Source organism: Sapajus apella, unplaced genomic scaffold (genome assembly GCF_009761245.1).
Source record: "Sapajus apella isolate SASKATOON/1434 unplaced genomic scaffold, GSC_monkey_1.0 scaffold54, whole genome shotgun sequence".
NCBI classification, from domain to species: Eukaryota; Metazoa; Chordata; class Mammalia; order Primates; family Cebidae; genus Sapajus; species Sapajus apella.
Genome location: NW_022436994.1, coordinates 8,436,786 through 8,462,112, shown reverse-complemented (window position 1 = coordinate 8,462,112; position 25,327 = coordinate 8,436,786). Strand labels below are relative to the sequence as shown.

The 25,327-nt window shown below is 37.3% G+C and overlaps 1 long non-coding RNA gene across 1 annotated transcript; it reads right to left on the bottom strand.

The window, feature by feature from the left end:
* Nucleotides 1–13,435: 13,435 nt before the first annotated feature.
* Nucleotides 13,436–24,454, bottom strand: LOC116527469. The gene is made up of 2 exons (XR_004258557.1): nucleotides 24,235–24,454; nucleotides 13,436–13,817 (listed from the first exon to the last, which is right to left on the bottom strand). It is a non-coding gene; the product is annotated as an uncharacterized LOC116527469 (long non-coding RNA).
* Nucleotides 24,455–25,327: the final 873 nt, after the last annotated feature.

Sequence of the window (25,327 nt, the reverse complement as noted above, 5' to 3'; positions counted from 1 at the left end):
GCTTCTGCACAGCAAAAGAAGCGATCAATAGAGTAAACAGACATGTACAAGAAGGGAAAAAAATCACAAACTATGAATCTGAAAAAGGTCTAATATTCAGCATCTACCAGGAGCTTACACAAATTTATGAGAAAAAACAAACCACCTTATTAAAAAGTGGGTAAAGGGCATGAACAGACACTTTTCAAAAGAAGGCATACGTGCAGCCAGCAATGTGAGAAAAAGCTTAATATTATTGATAATTAGAGACATGCAAATCAAAACCACAATGAGATACCATCTCACATAAGGCAGAATGAGTATTAATAAAAAGCCAAAAAATAACAAATGCTGGCAAAGTTGTTAAGAAAAGGGAGTGCTTATACACTGTTGGTGATAGTGTAAATTAGTTCAATCATTGTGGAATACAGTGTGGCAATTCCTCAAAGACCTAAAGAGAGAAATACCATTCACCTCAGCAATTCCATTACTGGAAATATACCCAAAGGAATAGAAATCATTCTATTACAAAGACACATGCATGCATATGTTCATTGCAGCACTATTCACAATAGCAAAGACATGGAATCAACCTAAATGCCCATCAGTAATAGATTGGATAAAGAAAATGTAGTCTATATGCCCCATGGAATACTAACTACACAGCCCTAAGAAACTGAGATTTTTTTTTGCAGGGACATGGGTGGAGCTGGAGGCCACTCTAGCAAACTAATGCAAGAACAAAAAACCAAATACTCCATTTAGTGGGAGCTGAATGATGAGAACACATGGACATGTAGAAGGGAACACCACACACAGGGGCCTATTGGAAGGTGGAGGATGGAAGGAGGGAGAGGATCAGGAAAAATATTTAATGGGTACTAATATCTGGGTGATGAAATAATCTGTACAACAAATTCTCATGATACAAGTTTATCTGCATAACAAACCTGCACTTGTACTCCCAAACTTAAAATAAAAGTTAAAACAAACAAAAAACCCGACATATGTCCATAGATGAAAAAAAATGTTTCTCTGGTCTCTATATTTTCTACAACTTGGTAACGACATCTAAACATGGGAAGAGATTGAATAAAAATGTATAGTAAGAGTTCAGCATAGGTGTTAGTGTGTCCTTATGTCTGGAGCAAATGTGCCTTTGTCTCTTTTTTTTTTTTCTTTTGTGAAATAAGCACCATTGATGCATTGTATACATCCCTTATTTTACTGCAAGTTGTAAAATTATGATAGTCTAAGGATATTTTTCCTCAGTTATTTATTAGCTGAAAGATTTTTATAATTATTTAACCTGCATTTGGTTAATAGTTTGGTTAACCTGAGCAATAGGCTGCAGAGGAAAGGCAGGATACATTATTTATTTCTCCCTTCTTTACCAGTTTTCACCTTAATGGTAAGTATTCTCCCAACACAGCCTGCAGATTTACCTGTTTTGTGTGAACACATGATGGCTTTCTGTCTGCTACAGTCATGATCCTTGTCAATGCTCAATCTCTCCCACCCTAGGCAGTGGCGCTTCTTCATGTTGGCTTCCAAGTTCCTCCAACATAACCCAGGCAGTCTTTTATGTGTCATGGCTTGTAGGTTCTCAAGATATTTTAGGCTCACTCTGTACATTTCCTGCCCCAGTCAAGGAATCATGGTTTAATGGAAAACGGTACTTAGAGAATACAGACTAGGTATTAAGGTAGCCATAGCTTTAAGCTCTAGTGGTTCAGTCAGTTTTAGGCAGTTAAGTGGCATCCATAAAATATAATGGTAAACAGACAGTTACTTCTGACAATGACACATACATTCCCAAATTTGTAGTTACTATGTGTGTAAAAGAAACATCTGAATATCAGAGTTATCTCTTAATATTAATTGTTTTAGTCTATTTGAAAATTAACATCATATTTCTGAAATAATTAGTGGTTATATTCTACTTAATCTAATTTTTACTGGGGTTATTTTGGTGGTCTTTTGTTTGTTGTTTTAACACTCTCATCTGTTAATAACTGCCACTGGGGGTCTGTTCTTTTAATTATGAACTGTTAAGTACAGTGAATTAAGAAGTCTAGGGATTTTACTTTTTACAAAATATCCCACATTTAACTACTTTTCCAGAATGTCTCAAGTGGGCATTAATAAGAAGGATCTGCATACTCTCGGTGTCTACGGTTGCCAGAAAATTGATCTCAGCCACTAAACAATGAGTCCTTTGATGGTTAAGTCAGGTCCTCAGTGTCTCTTCTTCTTCATGGTTCAGGCATTGTAGCAGGGAGAACCTGGGTTGGGGAATAACAGAGACAGGATATCATCCAGTCCCTTTTACCCTGTGCACTCTTAACACTGAACTAATCTCAGATTTCTGAAAGAGTGAGTTATACTTAAATCTTCCCTTTGCAATCCTTGCAAAAAACTTCCTTTCTGTACATAAAATTATTATTTGCTTTCAAAGGGGAGAGATCAGAACAACAGAATTCAGGGTCTTAGAATGCAGATGACCTCAAAGTGTGTTTGTGTCTCCTGCTGGTTGGCTGCTCCCAGCAAAGGGCAGGATTTTAGAGCACTTAGTGATTTAAAAGTGGGCTATCTGTTTATCCAGTGGATTTTACTATTGTCACATAATTTACCATCAAGTAAGAAAATTGCACTATTCTTCATTTTAGACTGAAAATTTGGAAAGCCTTTTCTCAAAATGTGTCCAATTTCAGGGCGATAGTTTTTGGAACTTAGTTGTATTTTATTCAAAAAGAATTTCTAAATATGCCTTCACCATGGATCAGCTGTCGATCTCATGGAGGAAGAGAGTAGAATGGTGGTTACCAGAGACTGGGAAAGGTAGAGGGAAGAGGGATGAAGGGAGGCTGATTAATGGGTACAAAAATACATTGAGAAGCAATAAGTTCTAGTATTACATAGGACAGTAGGGAGATTATTGCTACTAATAAGTTATTGTATATTTCAAAATGTCTAGAAGAGAAGATTTGAAATTTTTCCCAACACAAAGAAATGATAGTTGAGGTGATAGATATTGCAATTACCCTTATCTGATTATAACACACATGTATCAAAATATTACATGTACCCCATAAATACGTACAATTATTGTGTATCATCATAGAAAAACAATGGGTCAGCTAATAAACTAAAAGTTTGATGGGTAGCAATGAACAATAGAATCTCATCATCTAATGTTATTTTTTCCCTTTTGCTGGCTACATCAGGTGTCTGATGCTGTGTTATATAGTGTCCTAAAGACTGTTTACACCTATTCAGCCTCACTCAGTTGTCACAACCACTATATAAAATGAGTACAGAGAAAGTCAATTATTTTGCCAAGGTCACAGGTAGAAAAGTCAGAGCAGAAGTTGAACTCCGGAAGTTCAGCTCCAGGAGTTCATGATGTTAGACACTGCATGATATAAAGAGATCTCATATAACTGTGAAATCTCAGGACTAGATTTACCTTATATGTCTTCTAGGATAATTCCCCATTTAACATTTGAGTTACCCCAAAAACATTTGGTCCAAACCATAATCAGGTCTATGGTCACCTCTAACAACTAGGAGCTCACTACTTATTCTTTGTAATATCAGGAATGCAAAGCTGCTACACTTCTCTGAGGTGGTTCTTCGTTTGTAAATTGTCAGTGGAAGTACCTGCTTGGAAGGTTTTGAAAATGTGTTTAAGTGAAGTTACTTTGAAAATGCCTGGAACAAAGCATTCCCTCAATGAAAAAAGAGTCTTCATTGAATCTTTAACAGATGCTGGTTTCCTTTTCCTGCTTCCATCTTTAGTCTCTCTCTCTCTCTGGAAAGTCCAGTGGCAAATCCTTCCCTTGGAATCTTCAGAGCAAGCTGGCCTAGGGTTCCCCATTAACACTTATGCTGGGGACCTTCTTTCCCTTTTCCTCAAGATTTTTTTTCAACTCTTCACCTTGTGACCAGTTGAAGGGACTCCAAATGCATCTCTGTAAGCCGCATTTCTCTTAGAAGGTTGCCAATGCCTTTACAGCACGAGATGTCACAGGGCCATTGCTAGAATTGGATAATGAAAGATGAATTTAGGGCTAGTTGTCCTGGGAGAAAGGATTTTACGTGTCACCGGAACCACAGAAGGAAAAGCACAAAGTCAAGAGAAGTTCATCAGATTGACTGAACATCAGGGTGGATGAGAAGAAAGAGTCAAAGAAAACATTGGGTTTGGGAAAATATCTGCTGGCAATTGTATGCTTCCAGCTGAGTCTGTATTTAAGTTGCAGTCAGACAAACTTTGGTTCTGAGCCTGAGTTCACCTTCTTTCCTTTGGGTTAGTTACTTGACCTCTTGAATTTTAGCATCCTTGTCTACAAAAGAGAATGACTATGCTTCTAATCGACTAAAGTTAATGCATACAGAATACTTCATTATAATGAGTACATTGTAACTGTTTAATAATACCTAATAAAATATTTGAATTTATGTTAAAAATATTTCGAATGAATAAATTCGGAAATATGAATATAAAGGTTAACTGAATTATAGTTTCACTGAAATTGTGGCTTGCAACCTCCTGAATTAGCTATCGATTCACGGCCATTTTTTGGGTCCCACAATTGCCATACGGTACCATGCACAGCAAACGAGCCTGGTATTTGTTATATTCCGTAGTTTCTTTCACAATTATCTTTTGCTCTTGAGCCTCCTTTTGCTGCCCTCCAATCCCACCCACCCTCTACCCTTCCCTGATCTCCTCCATGCTGTGGATGATCTCTATGAAATTTTTTGTTTCTGCCCTCCAGTTTCTGATTGTGTTTGACCTATAGGAGACTCTGAAATGATATCAGAAGGTAGAAGAGAAAGAATACTGTTCCTTCCTCATCCTCACTGTCCCCATCTTCACAGTTTGGCTGCAGTCCCTGCTGGGCTGTCCTGCTGCTGCACCAGTTGACAAACACCCCCTTTATTGACTAAGTCTTCCAGATCTGAACATCTTGTTGGTGCAAATCCCTAGGGGCTTTGATCCTTTATGTTTTTCTTTAGTTCTTGCCTTAATCTCTTTTCAATTAGCCCTTCAAAAATGCTATTTATTTCCTGCCAGGACCTTGATTAATGTACACATATTGAATCCTTTCTGTTTACCAAGCACTTACTAAGAAGAGGGAACAGGGCAACACCTAAAACAAAGTTCCTGCCTCAGTTTGTGGAGCAAGAAATATACAAGGTGAAGCTGCAGGGCACCATGTCATACTTTTCATATCCGGAAAGGGAACTGAGCTTGAGCCGAGCAAGAAGAGAAGAGCATGGGGCCTCCTCTAAAACAGAGGGGAGGGCAGGTGACCTAGGAGCTGCCTTATGTGCGGCAGAGCAGCCAGAACAACAGAACTTCTCAAATAGCAGAGACCCTTTTATTTGAAGAAGCAGCTTATCTACCAGGTAGATCAGTAAGACATCACTGGTTTGAGACTAAATAGATAACTGAGGATAGTTTCTGTAGTGGTGGCCTGTTCCAGGAGAGTGTTCCTGGGTGGAGGGGATCAGGCTGGAGGAGAGCCAAGGGAGGTGTATGTATGCTTTCTGAGCATTCACTTACCCTTTGGATTTTACAATAATTTAAGCAGATAAAACAAAATGATGTATTTGCCATGCATTATAAATAACCGATAACGAGGTTATATAAACTCCTTTGAACATTCTAGAATTGGACTATTTATAAATAAATATCATGAAAATGATCACAGGCTGCACTTCTAAAAATGTTTTTCTTGAACTTAAGAAGTTCATGCCATCATTATAGCCTATCTATAAATTGAAATCATATACCCATGCTATAATTACTGAGTATGGATGTGTACACCAAAAAATATAAGAAAATAATGCTTCTTGGAAAAAACAAAAGATAGACTATGATTAATGAAACAAGCTATTTCTAATCTGGATTTTTAGTTTATTTATTTAATCATTTGGTGAGTATAACACTAATAAATGAAAGTTATAGGGTAATCAAATTATATGATATTATAAAGAATAGTAGGTAATCAAACATGTTTGTTTAAAGAAAAAAATTAACACATTAGCCTCTCCCTTCAAGTGATGGAGCCTATGGCCATAATTGCGCGACTGCAGTGCTGCAAAATTTCATTGCATAAGTGACTGAAACTTGGTGGATATTGATAGACACTTTGCAGCACACCAGAATTATTAGATAAATCAGGATGGGAAGATAGAAGAGGAAAATGTTAGGATTCCTTTTTTCAACATGATGTACCAATAAAATCAGTAGTTCTCTTTCAAGAAAATCCATAAATGTAAAAATAAAATTAAAAAAATTAAACTGCAGACACTTATCACCTACAAGATAAATGTATATTTAGGATGAAATGTGCCTTTTAATTTTAATACACTGAGTAAAGAAATATAAATATTAAATAACTTTGATTAATTGAATCTAATAAGCTCAGACTTACAAATCTGTCCGGATTTACATATGTAGTTTTGATTAAAACAATAAAGTGAAGTATTAAAAATGAAAATAGAAGGATAGGTACAAATTGGTGAGATTGGTAAAATGGTGATAAAGGGTAAATCTGGATATGGCTACCTGAAGGTTCATTACATTATCTATTTTGCTACTGTGTACATTTAAAATTTGCTATGGCAAAAAAATCAAAAAGCAGCACATGTATAGTTTTCAGGTGAATGCAAAATGGCTCTTTTCTCTTTTTAGGGAAATTTATCCAAGAAGATTCAGCAATGTGGCCAAGCTACTTCTTGGAATTCAAGTCATTGTACAACAGCACCTTATTAATCAAAGGATAAATGAAAACAAATCAACATTAAGACTAAAACAAAATTAAGAGTAGTGAAAAATTAGAAGGTTCTTACCAAGATATTGCTTATTACTCTCAAATACAAACAGGCTTTCAACAGATGGGCTTTTAAACATTTTAATATTTTTAAAAATGCCATGCCTATAAACAAAAATAAGGAAAAGTTAGAAATTTTCCAAATGAAACTGACCATTTCTTGGTCAAAAATATTTGGTTATTTTCTGGTCTTCAAAACATTTCATATCTAAGTCAACAGAAAAGAAACAGAGGAAAAATGATATACTCTTTTACTAGTAGGATTCTGACCTGAGACAGGAATCAGAAAAACCTTGAGGTGGTGACAAATATGTTTATTATTTTGATGCAGTGGTGATTCTTCTTGTGTATGTATGTCAAAACTTATCAAACTGTATACAGTAAGTACTCACTTAACATCATAGATAGGTTCTTGGAAACTGCCACCTTAAGCAAAACAACATATAATGAGGCCTTTTTTTTCTTCATCAACATTATAATACGCTATAATAAAATGATGTGGAAGACAGTATTTCTCAGGATCTGTGGAAATGTTGCTGTTCAGTTTATTATTTGTCAATTATGTCTCAATTAAGCTCTGAAAAAAACACCAAAAACAGATTTTGATACACCAATACAAACAAAAACATGGAAGTTCAAAAATATAGATATCCATGTTTGTATTTTTTTTTTTTTGAAAGAAAGAAAGAAGGAGAAAGAAAAAGGAGGAGAGAGAACAGGATTCTTGCTCTATGGCCCAGGCTAGAATGCAATCTTAAAAAGGTATTAAAAACCTCTTTTATGCCAATAATTGTACTTAACAACAGAGACAGGAAGGAATAAGGGAAGAAAATAACAAACAGCCAACCAATGTTTCATTTAAGTCTGTGAGATGCTATGCAAATACTGAAGAGTAATTTACTTCCAATTATGTAGTCACTTTCAGAATAGGTGTAATATGATACTGAGAAAAATGTATGTTCTGTAGACCTGGGGTGGAGAATTCTATAGATATCCCCTGAGTTTACTTATTCCAGGTCTAAATTCAAATCATAGATGTCCCTATTAATTTTCCATCTGATTGATCCATCGAATATTAACAATGCGATGTCAAAATCTCCCGCTATTATTGTGCGGGAGTCCAAATCTCTTTATAAGTCAATAAGAACTTGTCTTATGTATCTGGGTACTCCTATGTTGGGTACGTATATATTTATGTTCATTAACTCCTGTTGTTGCATGATCCTTTTACCATTATATGTCCTTCTTTGTTTCTTTTGGTCTTTGTTACTATTAAAGTCTATTTTGTTGGAGACAAAAGTTACAACTCCTGTTTTTTTTTTTTTTGTTTGTTTTTTGTTTTCTCTCCATTTAATTGGTAAATCTTCCAACCATCCCTTTATTTTGAGTCTTTGTGTGTCTTTGTGAGTTAGATCTGTATACAACGTACCAATAGATTTTAAATTTTTATTCCATTTGCCTGTCTGTCATGTTTGTATTTGCTTGGGAACAGGTGGAGAAGAGCTGGGCTCGAAAGAAGGCTTACCAGAGCTTGTGGTTTAGGAGTCATGCAGCTAGAGGCTACAAGATTCTGACTCTCCCCAAGTTGCGTCTAGAGATAACATCATCATTGTAAAACCTACAATCAATGCTTGAGATATTTTGCAGACCCTGCACTTGATGGTTCAGCTGGCACCATCCAGATTGATGAAATGGCTCATCTGCTCTTGTGGCCCCCATCCAGAAACAGACTCCAGGCAAGAAGACAGCTTCGACTCCCTGTGATTTCATTTCTGACCCAAGCAATCAGCAGTCGTAGCTCACTGGCTTTTTCGTGCGCCTTGGTAAATGCACTGGCTTCTCCCAACCCACCAAGTTATCTTTAAACACTCTGTTTCCCAAATGCTCAGGGAGACTGATGAGTAATAATAAAACTCCTCCTCTCTCCTGCACAGCTAACTCTGCATGAATTGTTCTTTCTCTATTGCAGTTACCCTGTCTTGATAAATTGGCTCTGTCTAGGCAAGGTGAACCCACTGGGCCATTACACTACCTTTAAAAACCTTTACTTTTAAGGAATCAGGGAGGTCAACACTTAAGCATGAGCTGCCTGGTCCTCTTTGTTTGGCATCTGCAAATAAATGCCTGCCTTTTTTTGCTGCAAACCTCAGTGTTGATGTCTGTTCTTACTGCCCTAGTTCTTTCTATAACATAGTGTGTCTATATGGGAATTGTGTTGGTTTCTGGGGATTCTTGAATTTATGAAGTGGTATCTTTTATTAGTTCTTGAATATTTGCTGCCATTACCACTTCAGAAAAAAAAAATCACCTCTGCCTCATTTGTTCCTTCTGGGATGCCAACTAAATATAGGTTAGACTGGCCACTGCATTCCTTGTCTATATTTTGCCCTTTATTCGTAGCTTCTAAATTTCTGTCTCTCTATGGGCTTTCGTTCCACATTCAGGTTTACTACAATCTCTTCAGTTGTGTTTATTAGCTTTCTTTTGTGTTCTTAATTTCATTCTTAGTATTTTCAGTTCCAGAATTTTTGCTTGGTTCTTTCCCAAATCTGCAATGTCACTTTGTTCTGGTTTCTTGTTTCCATGTTAAAAGCTTGGCTTGTATTCTTTTGTAAATAGTAAGTTGACTTGTTTTATAATCAGAATTTTTTCATTTTAATATCTAAGTGTATGCAATCAATTTCTGTCCTCTGCTAACCTACCCATGGGCTCCCACTCATATTTCTTGCCTTCATGTATTACAATTTGCCTTTTGCTCTTTTCTAGATATTGGAATCTAGAATCTAGATATAGATGTTATAGAAATATTGACGTCTAGGCTCACACTTTCATCCTCCTGTAAATAGGTCTTTTGGTTGGTTTGTTTCTGCTAGGAGTCTGAGCAAACTTCTACTTTGATTTCAACATTTCACCAAATTTTGCAAAGGTGAATTGCAGGGCAGTTTATTGACTTGTTCATGACTGTTTTTTTTTTTTTCTTAAGAGAAGATACAGACTTTTAACACCCCTGGAAGTGAGAAGGCTTTATCAGGCAGACTGGACCTCACTTGTGTGAGCACTAGAATGAAGCCTCTACCATAACTCTGTTATGCAGGTCTTTCTTAATGATTAGAAAAAACTCTTAGGACTGATGCGGCTTTGAACACTGAACTGGATTCTACAACAGACCCCACACACAGTTGAGGTTGTGTTTTCAGTAGGAGGTGTGATCTGAGCTCTCTATTTTCTTCCTTCTACACAAATAATGATGAAAGTATAAAGGAGTCTTTGTACAGAATGATGAAAGTGTAGAGGACTGCCAGATTCTCCCTAACTTTACAGGTATTCTGCAGGTTACTCTGAAATAATAGGTAACAGATCACACAACTGTATGACCTCCTATAGGTATACACTGCAAGCTGTTCTACTAAGTCATGCGAAAAGGTAAGGCATGTTGAAGTAGAGCATCTGAGTTTCGCTGTGTTGTTTTATTTGGTTTTAACCAGCCTGGGTATGAAAAGGAAGGTGCCAATAAGACAAAGAACTATTTTAAAAGAAATCTGTAAAACTTAAGGCAATATTCAGATTATCTATTTCATCTTGATTTAGTTTTTGTTGTTTGTGGGTTTTGAGGAACTGTTCATTTTTTTCTAAGTTTCCAAGTTCATCAGCATATATTTTTTTCATAATCATCCCTTATTATTATCTTTTTAATGGCTACAGTGTTTTTAGTGATATCTCCAATTTCATTTATTGTTGACTTTTTTTTCTTTTTATATTGTTACATATTAATAATCAGTTTCAATGATACTTTTCCAGGAACCAGCTTTTCATTTTATTGTTTTTCTCTGTTATTTTCCTATCTTTGTTTATTGATTTCCGACCTTTTCTTTATTTTCTCTCTTGTTTGCTTATTTGCTTTTTGGTCTTTATTTTTCAGATTTTTATGGTAGGAACTTACATTATTGGTTTAAGGCCTTTTCTCATTTCAAATGTAAGAATTTGGTGCTATAAATTTTCCTCTCAGAGTTGCTTCAGCAGCATTCTACATATTTTAACACATTGTATTTTGATTTTCAGTCACTTCCATTTTTAAAAATTTTCTGTAAAACTTTTAAAGTTTCTATAAAATTTTCTGTCTCAGAGTAACTCCTGAGATCATTAAAGAATCTGTTCTTGTTTCAGGGGAAGAAATTGCTTATGGAAAGGAAGCTAAGAGTGTTTCTGAGTAAGGGAAGCCACAAGTTAACTATCCCATACATTTATTTCATCCTCATCTCAGAAAGAGTAGCATAGCACTAGGAAGCTCCTCCTCAAAAGACTGACTTCTTGTTCAGACGCTCTATGGTAATGTTGCTTTGAAAGAGACTATGAGTTTTCTTGTTGTTGAGGGATGGAGGAGAAATATACATTGTCAATGTACCAGTGTGTTGATTGATTTGTGACCTTCATCTAGGAGGGAATTCCTAAGAATATGGGTATGCTTCCAGCCTACTTTGCTAGATTTAGGAGGTGGGCATCATGCATCAGTATTGAGCCACCATATCGACGTTAGTTGGTGTTAAAACAGAATTAAGTTTTAGAGCACAATATCTAACACCTTGCACTTACCCCACCATCACTGTCATTAACAGAACATAGAAGAACAAGTAATTGGTTTTGATACACCTTTTGGCTTTAATGTCCTCAGTCAGATCTCTGTGGCCGATGTAACAAATACGCACTTTCCTGAACTAGTGTATTGCTCCAAAGTACGAACCAAGTTGTCATTTCATATCCATCAATATTTTACTCCATGGTCATGGTGCAGGGTCCCTGCTTCTTTAGCGTATTATGCCAGGTTCTGTAAGAACTTGATGGCAAAACACACATATTGAAGACACAGAAATAACAGGGAGTTCTTTACTATATAGTGAAAAATATGGGATGGGTCTTATTGACTGAAATAAGAATCTTGTCAACGGCCAAGCATCTGGTCTGTTGGAGTTGGGAACCATCTGTGCATCAGAGGAAGATAAGGTCTGGAATCAGGAGACAGAAGGTAACACATGAACTAGACTCAGTTTTCCTATGGATGGTTTTGTGTGACTCTTTTCTCATCAGGCAACCTGGAATTTTGCTAATGATTTCTGGCATAACATTATTACATTCATTAAAGTGGGTTCTAGAATTTCAACATTACTTCTTCCTGTTAGGATAGACTTTTAATTTGAACGTTACTCTTTGTAAATCCAGTGCAGTGAGTGTGTGTGTGTGTGTGTGTGTGTGTGTGTGTGTAAAGGGCCTTCTCTAGATCACTCAGGTTGCCATCTTTAGTGGTAATGGTGTGCATAGTAAAAAATCCAAACAGAAATTGGCTGAAATGATTTTGCATTATATAAGTAAAGAAAGCTCAAAGGGATTTTGTTTAGTGATTAGGAAACCAGGTCTGCCTGTGGTTTCGTGGCCTCTTCTCTGTGCTGACTTCGTCTTCTGGGGAAAGATGGCTCCAACACTTGGAGTATCCAGACAGATGCTTTCATGCCTATACACATACAAACTCATTATTCCAAAAATACAATATAAACTAAAAGTTCCAGGAGACAAAACAACTTTCAGACAAATAATATGGATTATATCATTTGTGTGCCTGGCTTGTGTGTCTGTGTGTGTGTGTGTGTGTGTGTGTGTGTAAAATGAAAGTAAAGTATGAATTTAGGATGAATATTAAAGAGAAATCTAAGCAAGACATTTAGGTCAATGTTAGCAAACAACAGTAACTACAAATAAAATGGATGTAAATATCTCCTTAAATATTGAAAGCAGTATCATTATGATATGATCAGCATATGTATTTTAGTTTGTCTACTCATATTCAAATGCTATTTCCTATAAATTCCTCTCACAATTTATGAGTCATTGGTGTGAAGCAATTGATATTGATATTCTGCATTGAGATATTTTTAGACATGTGGACTTAGTGATTTTCTTTTTCTGTTTTGTAGTTATTTTGTGTAAAAAAAAGTATGTATTTTCTTATATTTACAAAATAAGAATGCCTCTTTGTCTTCCCCTTTTCTTCCCTCTCTTTATCTTTCTATCAGTGACCTGTGCACACATACTTATCACATATTTGGTTGTTATTTTGGCAAGTCTGGCCCAATAAAATCTGTCATTGCAGTAAGTGTTCTTTTTTTTTTTTTTTTTTTTTTGAGACAGAGTCTCGCTCTAACGCCAGGCTGCAGTGCAGTGGCACTATCCTGGCTCACTGCAACTTCTGTTTTCCGGTTTCAAGCAATTCTCCTGCCTCAGTCTCCCCAGTAGCTGGGACTACAGGCATGCACCACCATGTCCAGCTAATTTTTTGTATTTTTAGTAGAGACAGGGTTTCACCATGTTGGCCAGGATGGTCTCGATCTCTTGACCTCGTGATCCACCCGCCTCGGCCTCCCAAAGTGCTGGGATTACAGGCGTGAGCCACCGCACCGGGCCAGTAAGTGTTCTTTTCCTCCTATGAAATGAGATGCAGGCACAGTAAGACCATTGTTGGGGAAAAATAATGAGGTCCCTCAAAATAACTGCAGTGGAAGGACATGAATGTCAACTTGAAAATAAATAACTACACATTTTAAATGTGCCAGGGACTATGCTATGTGCTAAGTCTTTATTGATGCTTAAAACAGTCTTCTAAGCCAGTTACTATTAATATACTGATTTACAGACAAGGGAAGTGAAGCCCAGAGAGGTTAATTAACATGCTCATGGTCACAAAACTGATAATAGGGTCGAGATAGGAATGCAGGCCGTCTAATTATATCCTAGAAGATCTTCTGCTCATTGTCCATGGATTTCCTTTCCAATGAGCAGGTCAGAGCTAGATGTTAGTTTGCACATACTGGTGTTGCTGAAATGAAGGTGCAGCCGCACCAAGCCAGGTGCCATAGGCCCATTGCATGAGGCTTACTTTTTTATGTATGCTTTTCACTTTAGTCTTTGCTTGTCACTTTGTTCTCATCAAATACTGCCTGGACACTGTCAGAGAAACTTATATATTATCTTACAACAAATAATTGTGGTTAACGTTATAAAGGTGAGGCAATTGGGGCTCAAAGAGGTCAAGTAACTTGACCAATATTGAGAAGTCCTCCCTTTTGAAATGTTTGTGGATTTACATACACAACATACTCAATCATATACAAAATATCCTCTTTTGATACTTTTTAGAATTGTGGCTGGGCGATGGATTTTTTGAACAAAAACATCCAATATATTCTCTTTTTTTTTTTCTTTTGATCAGATTTCAAATCTCCTGAGAATTTGGATTTTCTCATAGAACTGCTCTGGAAATGTAAGTGTAATTGTAACAATAACAACTAAAGAAAAAAAAAAGCCCTAAAATCCCATCCAATATTTCCCTTAGTACCTTTAGTCATAAGCTAAAAAGCACTTTGAAGTCTGTGGGACACCAGCAATTCTGTTTGTTTGGCAACTCACTGCAGTGAGTTAATGATTTCTTTGGCATTTTCTGCAACTTTCAACAGCAGTTACTTTTAAATCCCCTATAAAGGTCTGGAGAAGCCTTGGGACTTTGTCATTCGGGATGATAACAAAGTCATTTTAGGAGAAAAACCGGGTCATATTGTGAAAGCTTCTGAAGATGGAGCCCAGATGCTTAACCGGGACTAAACTCCAATCAGGGCTGCAAATGTGGAGGGAATAACCATCCCCCAAATGTCATGCTTCCCAGAACAAGTGAGTGCTAAGAATTTAAAAGATAAAGGAAATTGAGATGAACATGAATGAGGCAGCCAACTTCTCTATAAGACAGGAGCCTGGAACTTGGCTGCAGAGAAGAAAGATAGCAAAATTTTTCATTATGTGACTCTTAGGTGCAAAATTCAATTTCAATATTATCTTATTTGTATCAAATAGTAGCCTTCAGGTTTGTGTTGTTATGAATGCTTATGTATTCAACAGCAAAACAGTAAAATTCAAAGATTATTTATTGTGACTTTACCTCTTATTTAAAGCAGCAGATTGGCATTTTTGTCCAAAGTCAGGCAAGGCAAAAAGTGGAGTGAACGTTAGAATTTGAAAGCCCATGCATTTAGAAAAGAGCATACCAAGTGTAGAACAACAACTTTTTGATAAATGGGATGAAAATAGGAAGCCCTCTATTTAGCTTCTTTTGATCAGTTGTTTTTCAGTGGAACTATTCTAGCTTGATTAACTGAATAGTGTTCATCCAGCTGTCAAGGCTGGAAATCTGTCTCCTCCCTTTAATCCTAAATAACTTAATTTTGCCTTCTACCGTGAACCATTAATGTGATCCTTCCTTCTAAATCCTAAATGAATGAGATCTCCTTCATCCCATCTCTGAAATCTCTCACACACCCCTCAGCTTTCACAGCTCATTTTTCACCTGCGCTATTGGAATAGTGGTCTTCCAGTGGGCTCCCCGCCTCTGGTATCTACCTATTCCTTTCCAGTTTCTAGACAAGAGTATGACCAGATTGCTCATGCCCACTTCTCTTCCATGGCTTCTCATTACCTGTAGATCAGGTCAAATTTCTTTATCTTTTTAAGCAAAGCAGGTCATAATATGGCTGCAACCTGCCTGCCCTGTGTCATCTCTTGTCTTTCTTGATCCTGATTTAGATTTAAGGGGGCCCAGCCACCAGAACCACACTTCACTCCACAATCCCACATCATTCTTACCTACTTACCTTTCTTGTATATTTTGCTGTTAAAATTCTATGGATCCTTCAAAGCCACAAATATTACTTCATCTATGCAGCCTTCTGGTTTACACCCCTTCAGAAATGATGTTTTCTTATTTTCCACTTTCAGAAGACCGTTAATGTCAATATGGCACTTACCACATTTGGTGTGACAGTATATTAACAGAAGAGTCCTAATTTATCTATCTTCATGTATTTTCCATGTTCAGCCAAGGGGAAGCAATAACTGTATGTTTGGATTGATATAGACAGCATGGACCTAGCTCAATACATCCATCCCATTTCTACTATATGGTCTAGGAAGAGAAGTCCACAAGTCCATTCATTTTTCCAGGCATGGTCTACCTACTGCTGATAAACAAATAAATCTGTTGCTTATTTTCTGCCCCTTTATCCTTTCTAATCTCTTCCTGACAGAAGTGGGCAGTGTAGCGCTTGCTGGTTTGCCTTATAGGGAGATACAGAGAGGTGGAAGGACTTTAGAAGACATTATTCCAGAGTTGCATTAATGCTTTAACCTGCCTTCCAATCAATACCAATGTAAAAATGTATTAACTCTTCAACTTTTTCACATTTCCTGACATAAAATTTTGGCAAAAATTAGATAGGAACAAATGATTTACTAATTCTAATTCTAATTTTATTTTATTTCCTTAGAGATAATGTCTAGATGTGACTACAGATACACACACCGCACACACACACACACCACAGAGAGAGAGAGAGAGAGAAGCTGAGAGACAGAGACAGAGGTAGAGAAACTGAGAGACAGAGACGGGCAGCGAGGGGGGGAGAGAGAGAGAGAGAGAGAGAGAGAGAGTCTATAATGAGGTCTGAATTTACTGACCCACACAGCCATATGGAACCAGGGAAAGGAGAATGTTTCTTCCAAATGAAGAAGTGAAAGTTTTGTTTTGTTTTGTTTTGTTTGTTTTTAATTACTGCATCAAGTTTGTTAATTCCTCTAACTAATGATCGTTTCTTAGCAGTCTAACCATGCTTGGGAGTGAAGGGAGCTAGGCAAAGGGTAGACGGCAAAGAGCCTAACATAGAGAAGAAGGGCTCTGGGTCCTCTGGGTGAACTTTCATTTTCTAAATCAGAAGGATACATAACCCATCCTCATTACAGACTATCTTTTGTCCAAGAAAGAATAAACAACTTCAAAACAGAAAAAAAGCTGAGTTTATTGCTTACTTAATTAAGGAAGTGCTGTGCTTATTCAGGACAGTCTCACTGAGCAGAGCTGCATGTTAGTCTAAAACTGTATCAGGTTAATGTTGGTTGCGGTTGTCTTGGTTACAGTGATAGCAGTGGGCTGTCAACAGCCTTAGAAACAGATTATTAGGCACAACTGTGATGAACTGGCAGGACTGAGAAGTACGTTCGCTGGAAGGAAGCTGCCACTCTCTTAGAGCATAGTGTCACTAACCGGCTGACTTCCTGTGGTGTTTTCAGTCATTAATTGATTGGATTAAGGTGTGTTGTCATCGATGGATCAGGCAGGATTAAAACCAGTTCTGGCGTTTATTTGTTACCATGGCTATAAAACAGTTGTCTTTTCCCATGGATGAGGGACTTTCAAATTTGCACTATCATTATGTACATTTTGTGATACTTTACATTTTAAAATCACAATTTACTTCTATTTTCAGAAGATGGAGTGGACATTTTTCCTGTTAACTGTAACTGTCTATATATATATATATATATATATAGGAACACAGGGACCTAGAAACAATGGGATGGTGAGTTCCCTGTGTTTTCATTTTGCTTCATGTATCTAAGACTTGGAGATGAAGAAGCCAGCAACTCAGAAATGTTAACTGGCACAGACTAAATCTCTCCCTCCACCCAAGCCCTACTCTGTCTAGCTAAAGAACTAGGAAAGGGGCAGCATAACAAAAATAACACTTTTAAACAAAACGTAATCTACTCAAACCAAATGCCACAGAAAAAACAGTGGCCTCACCCCCACCCAGGTCAGGAAAGGTCAAGAAGGAGCTCATAGTTTCACAGTCTCCAGGCAATAGCACCCACCCACACCCCCTAACTGAGCGGTGCCAGCTTGAGATGGAAGCCATGACTTTCATCCCTGCCAAGAAGTAGTGATCCTGACCCCGAGTGGTCTCAGTGGAGACCATATGGGGAACATGGACTTCCGCCTCACTTGACAGTAACAGAGTGCCAGTCTGCTTCTCCACTGGGGTGGTGTCAAAGGAGGCTTCAAAGAGAGTTAGGACTTTCACCAGGCCCAGCAGTAGTGAGACTACCTGAGGGGTGTCGGTCTAGGCTGCGTGGGGAACAATAAAAAGGAACTCATGTTCACCTCAGCCAAGGAGGTGTGAATAGGGGACAAGTTGGGAGGCAGAACTTCCATACCCACCTAGCAGTAATGAGGAGCACACACCCTCAGGGGTCAGCAGAGACCAAGTGCGGAGTCTGTACTTCCAGTCTACTTGGAAATAATGAAGTAGTTCCCTCCCTTCCCCTGCCAGAGTGGTGTCAAAGGAAGTCAAGTGAAATGGAAGGTTCCGGAAGATCCAAAGTCTCAGAATATAATAATGAAAACATTCATGTTTCAACAAAAAATTACTTGTCATACAAAAACCAGGAAGTCTCCACTTGAAAAGAAAATCAGTAGATGTCAATGCTGAGTGACAGGTTTTAGAATCCCTGACAAAGATTTTGAAGCAACTTTCATAAAAATGCTTCAAAGAACAATACCAAATGTGATTGAAACAAATAAAAAAAAATAGAAAACCTCAGCAAGTAAATTGACATTATAAAGATGAACCAAATGGAAATGTTAGAACAGAAATATATAAAAAGCAACATTTAAAAGTACTCCATGGATGGGCTCAGCAGCAGAATGGAGGGAATAGATGAAAGAATTAGTGAACCTCAAAATAGAACAATAGGAAATATTCCATCGAAAGCACAGAGAGATAGACTGGAAAAAATAAAAATAAAAAAGCCTCAGGGGCTAGGTGTGGTGGCTCATACTGTAATCCCAGCACTTTGGGAGGCTAAGGAGGGTGGATCACCTGAGGTCAGAAGTTTTAGAAAAGTCTGGCCAACTTGGTGAAACCCTGTCTCTAATAAACATACAAAAATTATCTGGATGTGGTACTGCACACCTGTAATCCCAGCTACCTGAAGGGCTGAGGCAGGAGAATCACTTGAACCTGGGAGACAGAGGTTGCTGTGAGCCGAGATCACGCCATTGTACTCCAACCTGGGCAACAAGAGTGAAAGTCCATCTCAGAAAAAAGGCAGCCTCAGGGACCTGTGGAACTATCACAAAAGGTATATTGTTCTTGTTACCAGAGTCCCAGAAGGAGAGGAAATAAAAAATAATGCTATAAAAGTACTGGAAGAAAAAAGGGCTGAAAGGTCTCTAAACTGGACAAAAGATGTCAGGCTACAGATTTGAGAAGTGGGACAAACACCAAACGGAATAAACTCAAATAAAACCACAGTTAAACTTCTGTAAACTAACGGCAAATGAAAATCATTAAAGTATTCAAAGACAAATGCCACCTTCTCTATGGGGGGAAAAGAATTCATACGACAGCAGATTTTCTGTCAGAAACCATGGAGAAAAGATGAAGTGGGGCAAAGCATTGTTCAAGTGCTGAAAGAAGAAACTGTCAACCAATATTACTTATCAAGCAAAAATACCCCTCAGGAATGGAGGGGAAGGCAAAACATTCTGAGGTGGAGGGAAAACAAGAGAAAATGCTTTGCTAGCAGATCTACCATAAAAAGAAGGCTAAAGGAAATTCTCTAAACAAGAAAGACATGACAAAACAAAGAACACAGGAATGTCAGAAGTGAAGAAAATAAACAAATGAATCGGTAAATGCAACAGACAACCATATTATAAATGTACAATTACATTGTAAGCAGGGGAGGGCAGACAGTAAAAGTAGATGAGATTTCTGTACTTTGTACTGGCAAAATGATGGCATGAGCACACTGTGATGGCAATTTAATAATGTATATGTAATGGAATAATGGAATTGACTACTGAAGTAGCAAGGCAAAGAGATACATTCAAAAACCCTATAGATAAATCAAAATAAAATTCTAAAACTACTTCAGTAAGGCAGAAAAAATCAACAAAATGAAAACAGAACAAAAAGAAAACAAAAAATAAAATGGCAGATTTAAGTTCTAACAGCAGTAATTACATTTACTGCAAATGGTCTTAATACATCAGGTACAGGACAGGGATTGACAGATTTCATGAACGTGGGCAAACTATATGCAATGTATGGAAAACTCACTTCAAGTATAATTTTAAAATCTCAACACATTAAAAATAATTGAAAGCATACGGAGTGTGCACTATGATGACAATGGAATCAAAGTAGAAATCAGTAACAAAAATACAATAGATTTCCTAACAACTAAAAACCAACAACACATTTTCATACAGTTCACGGACAAAAAATAAGTCTAAAATGATTGAATTGAGTAAAAATGAAAATACAATTTGTCAGTGGTTGTGAGTCACAGCTGAAGCAGTATTGGGGAGGAAATTTATGTCACTAAATGTATACATTTTGAAGAGAAGAAAGAGTCTTGATCTAGTCTCCTTCCAAAAACCTAGAAAAAGAAGAGCAAAGTCAACTGAATTCAAGCAGAAAGATGGAAGTAATAAAAACAAGAACACAGATCAATAAAATTGAAAACAGAAAATCATTAAAGAATATTAGGGAAACAGTAACTAATTCTTCTTAAAGATTTTAGAAAAACTCTAGCAAGATTAATAAGTTCGTTTTCATGCTGCTGATAAAGACATAATCAAAACTGGGAACAAAAAGAGGTTTAATTGCACTTACAGTTCCACATTGGCTGGGGAAGTCTCAGAATTATAGCAGGAGGTGAAAGGTACTTCTTAAATGGCAGTGGCAAGAGGAAAGTGCGGAAGAAGCAAAAGCAAAAACCCTTGATAAACCCATCAGATCTCATGAGACTTATTCACTATCATGAGAATAGCACAGGAAATATGGGCCCCATGATTCAGTTACCTGCGCCTGGGCCCCTCCCACAACACATAGGAATTCTGGGAGATACAATTCAAGTTGAGATTTGGGTGGGGACACAGCCAAACCACATTATTCTGCCCATGGCCCCTCTAAATCTCACGTACTCACATTTCAAAACCAATCATGCCTTCCCAACAGTCGCTTAAACTCTTAACTCATTTCAGCATTACCCCAAAAGTCCATAGTCCAAAGTCTCATCTGAGACAAGGCAAGTCCCTTCTGCCTATGAGGCTGTAAAATCAAAAACAAGCTGGTTACTTCCTAGATACAGTGGGGGGTACAGGTATTGGTCAAATACAGCCATTTCAAATGGGAGAAACTGGCCAAAACAAACGGATTACAGGCCCCACACAAGTCTGAAATCCAGCAGTGCTGTGCAATTTTAAAGCACCAAAATGATTTCTGTTGACTCCAGGTCTCACATCCAGGTCACACTGATGAAAAAGTTGGGTTCCCATGGTATTGGGCAGCTCTGCCTCTGTGGCTTTGTAGGGTACAGTATGCCTCCAGGCTACTTTCACAGGGTAGTGTTGTCTGCCTGCAGCTTTTCCAGGCGCACAGTGCAAGCTGTCAGTGTAGGGACACCATTCTGGGGTGTAGGGGCAGTGGTCTTCTCACAGCTCCACTAGGCAGTTCCCTAGTAGGAACTCTGTGTGGGGGCTCCAACTCCACATTTTCCTTTCACACTTCCCCAGCAGAGGTTCTCCTTGAGGGCCCCAACCCTCCAGCAAACTTTTGCCTGAGCATCCAGGCATTTCCATACATCTTCTGAAATCTAAGCAGAGGTTCCCAAATCTCAATTCTTCTTTTCTGTGTACCCACAGGCTCAACACCATGTGGAAGCTGCCAATGCCTGGGGCTTCCACCCTCTGAACCCACAGACCAAGCTCTATGTTAGCTATGTTAGTCCCTTTCAGCCATGGCTGTAGTGGCTAGGACATAGGGCACCAAATCCGTAGGCTGCACACAGCATGGGAACCCTGGGCCCAGCCCGCAAAACCACTTCTTTCAAAGCTTTAAAAGTTTTGCTCCACTTTCTTCTTGTTGGTCTTATTTCTGAAGAGAAGTCTGGTATAATTCCAATCCTCACTAAGGTGTTCTCCCCATCCCTTAGCTTCTTCCAAGACAAAAAGAAGAATTGCTGATATCAGCTTTTTCATCTTTTTTCTGGTTGTGAGGATGGGGCTGATGACTTCTAAGCTCTTTATATGTCAAACTGGAACAGGAAGTCCCTTCAATTTAAGATGAATGCCGAATGTCATGCTATTCCGTATTGTAATTGTTAGTTTAACAACCTGTGAAATTCACATGCTTTCAAATGCCTACTGGTTGTCTATATCTTTATTTCTGTTCTTAGGGATTATTATTTCACATACGCTATCAAAATGAAATTTTTCTTTCATCCATGAATATACATTGCCTGCTCATAACTTAGTTTTGGATTTTGTATTCAAGAATTATACTTGCTTCGTTTTTCATTTTTCATTTCCAGTTTTGAATGATTTAGGCTTGAAATTTTAATTTAAACCTTTTTTTTTTTGGTCAGTAAATGGAATGAATGAAGAATTAGGAGCATGTTAACATACAAGGAAAAGGAAAGCTTTTGCTATTTTTGTATTCTTGAAACAGTTTATGTGGCAGGGGAATTCCCTGTTTCTTGATGGTCTAAAATAACTGGCAGTATTTATTTTGCCTTTTCTTGTTAAAATGATTTTGTTATTCACTATCGGTTATTCCATGTCTTAATATCTAATTTTTCTTCATTTCTCATTTGAGGGGGTAACATTTCTTAATAGATATAAATACATACATACACATAAGTACATATACATACATATATACACACATACACACACATATATAATAATGAAAGTTAATATGTCTACCACTTTTGCCTTCTAAAATCTTTGCACATTGCTCTATTTTTTAGTGTTTCTGGGAATACCTTAAGGCCAGGCAGATGTTTATTTGGGTCAAAATTGGTATTTTCTCCTACTTGAAATATTTTTATTTCCCTAGTTTAAATGTTTTGTAAGAATGTGGTCAGGTTTTGCTCATTTTCATGGAATTTGCCTATAATGTGGCAATCCTCACTTATGTTTTTCTCTCTGTTATCCTTGAAGTCTAGGTAGAGGTTTTCAGGTATTTCATCCAAATCTGTTAATTGGATTTTCCACAGTTTGAATTCCACCTCTTTTAGGCCTCCAATATGGGCTTTAAATGCTATCTTGAAATAGAAAAGAGATATGCCTTAGGTACATGTGTCTGTATTTGCTGTACTACCTCATTTATTGATTACTGCCAAATTTTAATGAGCATTATTATCTGGAACTGCAAGTGCTGCAAGTTTGTTTTACTTCAACATTTCCTTGAATGCATTTTGCCTTTATATTTCCATATACACTTTTAGAATCAGCATGCTAATTTATACTAAAAACCCTGCTGTGATTTTTGTTTGAAATTGTACACAGACCTTCTGCATTTAATTGATTTACTGCTATACTGGTGTTTTATCTTTCATCTTTGAGTATACTTTTTTTTGGCAGCCTGGATATTACAAAATAAAAACTATGAACCAAATTATTACTTTTACTATTTTCTAATCCTCTTATGACTGGAATTATGTATATATTACCTATTGTCAACTCTGGCTTTATGTTAACCACCGTAAGTTGTAGTTATTATCATTTTAAACCTATAAAATGCTACTTCTAATGCCTGTGTAGTAAGTTTTATTTTGTATTTTCTCACATATTAACCTCTCCCACCGTTCTGAGAAGTCAGCTGTGCGTTTCACTTGTAAATTTATAAACAATACACCCTTTTTCCTCCGGCTGTTTTATTATTCTTTTCCTTGCTTTGATTTGCAATAGTTGGATTTTGTGTATCTGGGATGTGTGTGTGTGTGTGTGTGTGTGTGTGTGTGTGTGTGTGTTTTTCTTTTTCTTTTTATTTAAAAGCCCTGCTCAAGCTAGCTGAGCTTCTCAAATGTATAGTTTGACATTATTCATCAGTTTCAGGGAAATTCTTAGTCATTGTAAAAAACATTACTTTTAACTAATTTTCCCTGTATTACTCTGGGACCAGAATATTATGCTTTTTGATGATGTACTACATATCACCTCTAATATGTTTTGTGATGCTTTAAAATTCTTTTTCCTCCCTCTGTATTTCTATTTGTGTAGTTTCTATGAATCTGATTTCTATATCAATTCTGCTTTTTTTCTGCAGCCTTTTATTCAACACGTACAGAGTTCTTAATTTCAGGTGTTACTCTTCAGTTGTTAAATATGAATTCCATCCTACTTCATATAATCAAAATTTCTATAAAATTTTCATAGCTTTTCACTTATTTTGTGCTTCTTTTCCTATTTTCTTAAAAATAGTCATAGTAGTTATTTTAAAGTCTACTGCTACTTGCAATTATAATCACCTGTAGATCTGCCTCAATTTTTCTTTTGGTTTTCAGATAATCCCATCTATTTTCATGGCTAGCAATTTTTGGTAGAATGCCAGCCACGTAAAAAAATAAAAATAAAAAGCTACTTAGCCTTCAGCTTTGCCCAGACTGGCCAGTGGTCCCAAAGAGAAAGTGGTGGCAGATTTTCCACATCGCTTCGCTTCCTCACTCCCTCCAGGCTTGCAGTTCTCACCTGCGTGTCCAGTATCTCTTCTTCTCTTGGGTCCTTGTCTTGTGAGCATCCAAACACGGGGAGGAGGCAGGGCATTCCCTGCTGCTTTTCAGATTTTGTGGTTTAGCAATTTGGCCATCAGCCTACACAGCTTCAGAGTTTAGCAAATACCTGAAGGGAGAAACTGCCTTGTGTTTGAGCCCCGCCCCCTCACTTGTCTAACCTCTGCCCTGAGTAGCTGCCCTTTGCTCCACTCAACCCTGGTCTTGCAGCTCTGGCTTCTTCTCAAAACTGGCAGATGCAACTAGGGTTTCCAGGGATCCTGGGACTCTTCTGGAACCATGCCTCCCATCTGGAATTTTTTCCTCTTTTAGTTTTTGTTGCTACATCTATATCGATACCTATATGTGGGCAGGTCATATATTTGGGAATTTGTCCAGCTTTCAGGTTGTTCTCATTGAGAAGTTGGACTGAGTGGATCCTCCAACCCACTCGAAGCAGAAAACTTCAGTGTGGGTTGTAATTCTATTATTGTGCTTTTCACCTGCTGCCATCCTTTCTTATACTATACATATATACCCTTCCACTTCAGGGAAACATAATTAGAGGAGCAAATCTTTCATTTTTTTGTTTCAACAAATGTAGGTTATATAGGAAAATGATAATTTTCTCAAACTTATATGAACATGACAGTATTACATAAAACCACTTAAGGGAAATAATAGAAAAACAAGCTAAAGTTGAAAGATATGTATTTATATTAAGAATAATTTAAAAAATACTACACTTGGTCTTTTGGGCAAATTTTTCTAATGTTCATCAATATTTACTCTGCTCTTTGTGGACACACAGAAAAACTGCATTTCCTCAGCTCCTGTGAGAAGGTAATTATGGTCATGAGATATTCTTTGACAATAAAGTGTGAGCAACTGGACCCTGTGTCTTTTTCACTTTAAAGCATTTGATTTCTGGTGTTGGGTTCTTCACTTCTCTCTTTCTTTGTATGTCAAGATTTACACACATCATATCGAGGAGAAATGATGCTGAGACTCTTAAGAAAGAAAGCTCTACTTTTTGATGGGGTTGCTTGTTTTTTCTTGTAAATGTGTTTAAG